Genomic DNA, 7,500 nt, shown 5'->3' with positions numbered 1-7,500 from the left:
AAGCAAAATTGCTTTGATCAATGACATAATTGTTTTGATCAAAGACAAAATTGCTATGATCAAAGAGAAAATTGCTATGATCAAAGAGAAAAGTGCCAATATCAAATGGAAAGGTTAAATGGTTAGATCAAAAACAAAAATTCTTTGATCAAAGACAAAATTGTTTTGATCAAAGACAAAGTTGATATGATCAAAGAGAAAATTGCTATGATCAAAGGGAAAAGTGCTAACATCAAAGGGAAATGCTAACTGCTTTGATCAAAAGCAAAATTGCTTTGATCAAAGACAAAATTGCTATGATCAAAGAGAAAATTGCTATGATCAAAGAGAAAAGTGCCAAAATCAAATGGAAAGGTTAAATGGTTAGATCAAAAACAAAAATTCTTTGATCAAAGACAAAATTGTTTTGATCAAAGACAAAGTTGATATGATCAAAGAGAAAATTGCTATGATCAAAGAGAAAAGTGCTAAAATTAAAGGGAAATGCTAACTGCTTTCATAAAAAGCCAAATTGCTTTGATCAAAGACAAAGTTGCTATGATCAAAGAGAAAATTGCTAAGATCAAAGAGAAAAGTGCTATGATCAAAGAGAAAATTGCCAAAATCAAATGGAAAGGTTACATGGTTAGATCAAAAACAAATATTCTTTGATCAAAAACAAAATTGTTTTGATCAAAGTCAAAATTGCTAAGATCAAAGAGAAAAGTGCTATGATCAAAGAGAAAATTGCCAAAATCAAATGGAAAGGTTACATGGTTAGATCAAAAACAAATATTCTTTGATCAAAAACAAAATTGTTTTGATCAAAGACAAAATTGCTATGATGAAAGAGAAAAGTGCTCAAAACAAAGGAAAAGGCTAACTCATATGATCAAAAACAAAATGGATCTGATCAAAGACAAAAATATTTTGATCAAAGACAAAAATATTTTGATCAAAGACAAAGTTGCTATGATCAAAGAGAAAATTGCTATGATCAAAGAGAAAAGTGCTAAAATCAAAGGGAAAGGCTAACTGCTTTCATAAAAAGCCAAATTGCTTTGATCAAAGACAAAATTGCTATGATGAAAGAGAAAATTGCTAAGATCAAAAAGAAAAGTGCTATGATCAAAGAGAAAATTGCCAAAATCAAATGGAAAGGTTAAATGGTTAGATCAAAAACAAATATTCTTTGATCAAAAACAAAATTGTTTTGATCAAAGACAAAATTGCTATGATCAAAGAGAGAAGTGCTCAAAACAAAGGGAACGGCAAACGGCTATGATGAAAAAAAACAATGGCTCTGATCAAACACAAAACTGTTTTGATCAAAGACAAAAATATTTTGATCAAAGACAAAATTGCAAAGATCAAAGAGAAAATTGCCAAAATCAAATGGATAGCTTAAATGGTTAGATCAAAAACAAATATTCTTTGATCAAAGACAAAATTGCTATGATCAAAGAGAAAATTGCTATGATCAAAGAGAAAAGTGCTAAAATCAAAGGGAAATGCTAACTGCTTTGATAAAAAGCAAAATTGCTTTGATCAAAGACATAATTGTTTTGATCAAAGACAAAATTGCTATGATCAAAGACAAAATTGCTATGATCAAAGAGAAAATTGCTATGATCAAAGAGAAAAGTGCCAAAATCAAATGGAAAGGTTAAATGGTTAGATCAAAAACAAAAATTCTTTGATCAAAGACAAAATTGTTTTGATCAAAGACAAAGTTGATATGATCAAAGAGAAAATTGCTATGATCAAAGGGAAAAGTGCTAACATCAAAGGGAAATGCTAACTGCTTTGATCAAAAGCAAAATTGCTTTGATCAAAGACAAAGTTGCTAAGATCAAAGAGAAAAGTGCTATGATCAAAGAGAAAATTGCCAAAATCAAATGGATAGCTTAAATGGTTAGATCAAAACCAAAAATTCTTTGATCAAAAACAAAATTGTTTTGATCATAGACAAAAATATTTTGATCAAAGACAAAATTGCTATGATCAAAGAGAAAAGTGCTCAAAACAAAGGGAAAGGCTAACTGCTATGATCAAAAACAAAAATGGATCTGATCAAAGACAAAAATATTTTGATCAAAGACAAAAATATTTTGATCAAAGACAAAGTTGTTATGATCAAAGAGAAAATTGCTATGATCAAAGAGAAAAGTGCCAAAATCAAATGGAAAGGTTAAATGGTTAGATTAAAAACAAAAATGCTTTGATCAAAGACAAAATTGCTATGATGAAAGAGAAAATTGCTAAGATCAAAGAGACAAGTGCTATGATCAAAGAGAAAATTGCCAAAATCAAATGGAAAGGTTAAATGGTTAGATCAAAAACAAAAATGGATCTGATCAAAGACAAAAATATTTTGATCAAAGACACAAATATTTTGATCAAAGACAGAGTTGCTATGATCAAAGAGAAAATTGCTATGATCAAAGAGAAAAGTGCTAAAATCAAAGGGAAATGCTAACTGCTTTGATAAAAAGCAAAATTGCTTTGATCAAAGACATAATTGTTTTGATCAAAGACAAAATTGCTATGATCAAAGAGAAAATTGCTATGATCAAAGAGAAAAGTGCCAAAATCAAATGGAAAGGTTAAATGGTTAGATCAAAAACAAAAATTCTTTGATCAAAGACAAAATTGTTTTGATCAAAGACAAAGTTGATATGATCAAAGAGAAAATTGCTATGATCAAAGGGAAAAGTGCTAACATCAAAGGGAAATGCTAACTGCTTTGATCAAAAGCAAAATTGCTTTGATCAAAGACAAAGTTGCTAAGATCAAAGAGAAAAGTGCTATGATCAAAGAGAAAATTGCCAAAATCAAATGGATAGCTTAAATGGTTAGATCAAAACCAAAAATTCTTTGATCAAAAACAAAATTGTTTTGATCATAGACAAAAATATTTTGATCAAAGACAAAATTGCTATGATCAAAGAGAAAAGTGCTCAAAACAAAGGGAAAGGCTAACTGCTATGATCAAAAACAAAAATGGATCTGATCAAAGACAAAAATATTTTGATCAAAGACAAAAATATTTTGATCAAAGACAAAGTTGTTATGATCAAAGAGAAAATTGCTATGATCAAAGAGAAAAGTGCCAAAATCAAATGGAAAGGTTAAATGGTTAGATTAAAAACAAAAATGCTTTGATCAAAGACAAAATTGCTATGATGAAAGAGAAAATTGCTAAGATCAAAGAGACAAGTGCTATGATCAAAGAGAAAATTGCCAAAATCAAATGGAAAGGTTAAATGGTTAGATCAAAAACAAAAATGGATCTGATCAAAGACAAAAATATTTTGATCAAAGACACAAATATTTTGATCAAAGACAGAGTTGCTATGATCAAAGAGAAAATTGCTATGATCAAAGAGAAAAGTGCTAAAATCAAAGGGAAATGCTAACTGCTTTGATAAAAAGCAAAATTGCTTTGATCAAAGACAAAATTTTTTGATCAAAGACAAAATTGCTATGATCAAAGAGAAAATTGCTATGATCAAAGAGAAAAGTGCCAAAATCACATGGAAAGGTTAAATGGTTAGATCAAAAACAAAAATTCTTTGATCAAAGACAAAATTGTTTTGATCAAAGACAAAGTTGCTATGATCAAAGAGAAAATTGCTAAGATCAAAGAGAAAAGTGCTATGATCAAAGAGAAAATTGCCAAAATCAAATGGAAAGGTTACATGGTTAGATCAAAAACAAATATTCTTTGATCAAAAACAAAATTGTTTTGATCAAAGACAAAATTGCTATGATGAAAGAGGAAATTGCTAAGATCAAAGAGAAAAGTGCTATGATCAAGGAGAAAATTGCCAAAATCAAATGGAAAGGTTAATTGGTTAGATCAAAAACAAATATTCTTTGATCAAAAACAAAATTGTTTTGATCAAAGACAAAATTGCTTTGATGAAAGAGGAAATTGCTAAGATCAAAGAGAAAAGTGCTATGATCAAGGAGAAAATTGCCAAAATCAAATGGAAAGGTTAATTGGTTAGATCAAAAACAAAAATTCTTTGATCAAAAACAAAATTGTTTTGATCAAAGTCAAAATTGCTATGATCAAAGAGAAAAGTGCTCAAAACAAAGGGAAGGGCTAACTGCTATGATCAAAAACAAAAATGGATCTGATCAAACACAAAAATGTTTTGATCAAAGACAAAAATATTTTGATCAAAGACAAAGTTGCTATGATCAAAGAGAAAATTGGTATGATCAAAGAGAAAAGTGCTAAAATCAAAGGGAAAGGCTAACTGCTTTGATCAAAAACAAAATTGCTTTGATCAAAGACAAAATTGCTATGATGAAAGAGAAAATTGCTAAGATCAAAGAGAAAAGTGCTATGATCAAAGAGAAGATTGCCAAAATCAAATGGATAGCTTAAATGGTTAGATCAAAACCAAAAATTCTTTGATCAAAAACAAAATTGTTTTGATCATAGACAAAAATATTTTGATCAAAGACAAAATTGCTATGATCAAAGAGAAAAGTGCTCAAAACAAAGGGAAAGGCTAACTGCTATGATCATAAACAAAAATGGATCTGATCAAAGACAAAAATATTTTGATCAAAGACAAAAATATTTTGATCAAAGACAAAGTTGTTATGATCAAAGAGAAAATTGCTATGATCAAAGAGAAAAGTGCTAAAATCAAAGGGAAATGCTAACTGCTTTGATAAAAAGCAAAATTGCTTTGATCAAAGACATAATTGTTTTGATCAAAGACAAAATTGCTATGATCAAAGAGAAAATTGCTATGATCAAAGAGAAAAGTGCCAATATCAAATGGAAAGGTTAAATGGTTAGATCAAAAACAAAAATTCTTTGATCAAAGACAAAATTGTTTTGATCAAAGACAAAGTTGATATGATCAAAGAGAAAATTGCTATGATCAAAGGGAAAAGTGCTAACATCAAAGGGAAATGCTAACTGCTTTGATCAAAAGCAAAATTGCTTTGATCAAAGACAAAGTTGCTAAGATCAAAGAGAAAAGTGCTATGATCAAAGAGAAAATTGCCAAAATCAAATGGATAGCTTAAATGGTTAGATCAAAACCAAAAATTCTTTGATCAAAAACAAAATTGTTTTGATCATAGACAAAAATATTTTGATCAAAGACAAAATTGCTATGATCAAAGAGAAAAGTGCTCAAAACAAAGGGAAAGGCTAACTGCTATGATCAAAAACAAAAATGGATCTGATCAAAGACAAAAATATTTTGATCAAAGACAAAAATATTTTGATCAAAGACAAAGTTGTTATGATCAAAGAGAAAATTGCTATGATCAAAGAGAAAAGTGCCAAAATCAAATGGAAAGGTTAAATGGTTAGATTAAAAACAAAAATGCTTTGATCAAAGACAAAATTGCTATGATGAAAGAGAAAATTGCTAAGATCAAAGAGACAAGTGCTATGATCAAAGAGAAAATTGCCAAAATCAAATGGAAAGGTTAAATGGTTAGATCAAAAACAAAAATGGATCTGATCAAAGACAAAAATATTTTGATCAAAGACACAAATATTTTGATCAAAGACAGAGTTGCTATGATCAAAGAGAAAATTGCTATGATCAAAGAGAAAAGTGCTAAAATCAAAGGGAAATGCTAACTGCTTTGATAAAAAGCAAAATTGCTTTGATCAAAGACAAAATTGTTTTGATCAAAGACAAAATTGCTATGATCAAAGAGAAAATTGCTATGATCAAAGAGAAAAGTGCCAAAATCACATGGAAAGGTTAAATGGTTAGATCAAAAACAAAAATTCTTTGATCAAAACAATTTTGTCTTTGATCAAAGTCAAAATTGCTAAGATCAAAGAGAAAAGTGCTATGATCAAAGAGAAAATTGCCAAAATCAAATGGAAAGGTTACATGGTTAGATCAAAAACAAATATTCTTTGATCAAAAACAAAATTGTTTTGATCAAAGACAAAATTGCTATGATGAAAGAGGAAATTGCTAAGATCAAAGAGAAAAGTGCTATGATCAAGGAGAAAATTGCCAAAATCAAATGGAAAGGTTAATTGGTTAGATCAAAAACAAAAATTCTTTGATCAAAAACAAAATTGTTTTGATCAAAGTCAAAATTGCTATGATCAAAGAGAAAAGTGCTCAAAACAAAGGGAAGGGCTAACTGCTATGATCAAAAACAAAAATGGATCTGATCAAACACAAAAATGTTTTGATCAAAGACAAAAATATTTTGATCAAAGACAAAGTTGCTATGATCAAAGAGAAAATTGGTATGATCAAAGAGAAAAGTGCTAAAATCAAAGGGAAAGGCTAACTGCTTTGATCAAAAACAAAATTGCTTTGATCAAAGACAAAATTGCTATGATGAAAGAGAAAATTGCTAAGATCAAAAAGAAAAGTGCTATGATCAAAGAGAAAATTGCCAAAATCAAATGGAAAGGTTAAATGGTTAGATCAAAAACAAATATTCTTTGATCAAAAACAAAATTGTTTTGATCAAAGACAAAATTGCTATGATCAAAGAGAAAAGTGCTCAAAACAAAGGGAACGGCAAACGGCTATGATGAAAAAAAACAATGGCTCTGATCAAACACAAAACTGTTTTGATCAAAGACAAAAATATTTTGATCAAAGACAAAATTGCAAAGATCAAAGAGAAAATTGCCAAAATCAAATGGATAGCTTAAATGGTTAGATCAAAAACAAATATTCTTTGATCAAAGACAAAATTGCTATGATCAAAGAGAAAATTGCTAAGATCAAAGAGAAAAGTGCTATGATCAAAGAGAAGATTGCCAAAATCAAATGGATAGCTTAAATGGTTAGATCAAAACCAAAAATTCTTTGATCAAAAACAAAATTGTTTTGATCATAGACAAAAATATTTTGATCAAAGACAAAATTGCTATGATCAAAGAGAAAAGTGCTCAAAACAAAGGGAAAGGCTAACTGCTATGATCAAAAACAAAAATGCTTTGATCAAAGACAAAATTGTTTTGATCAAAGACAAAGTTGATATGATCAAAGAGAAAATTGCTATGATCAAAGAGAAAAGTGCTAAAATCAAAGGGAAAGACTAACTGATATGATCAAAAACAAAAATGGATCTGATCAAAGACAGAAATATTTTGATCAAAGACAAAAATATTTTGATCAAAGACAAAGTTGCTATGATCAAAGAGAAAATTGCTATGATCAAAGAGAAAAGTGCTAAAATCAAAGGGAAATGCTAACTGCTTTGATCAAAAACAAAATTGTTTTGATCAAAGACAAAATTGCTATGATCAAAGAGAAAAGTGCTCAAAACAAAGGGAAAGGCTAACTGCTATGATCCAAAACAAAAATGGATCTGATCAAACACAAAAATGTTTTGATCAAAGACAAAGATATTTTGATCAAAGACAAAGTTGCTATGATCAAAGAGAAAATTGCTATGATCAAAGAGAAAAGTGCTCAAATCAAAGGAAAAGGCTAACTGATATGATCAAAAACAAAATGGATCTGATCAAAGACAAAAATATTTTGATCAAAGACA

This window comes from Xiphophorus maculatus, chromosome 17 (assembly GCF_002775205.1).
Source record: "Xiphophorus maculatus strain JP 163 A chromosome 17, X_maculatus-5.0-male, whole genome shotgun sequence".
NCBI lineage: Eukaryota > Metazoa > Chordata > Actinopteri > Cyprinodontiformes > Poeciliidae > Xiphophorus > Xiphophorus maculatus.
The sequence above is the reverse complement of the archived record's forward strand: the minus strand, read 5'-3'. Positions refer to the sequence as shown.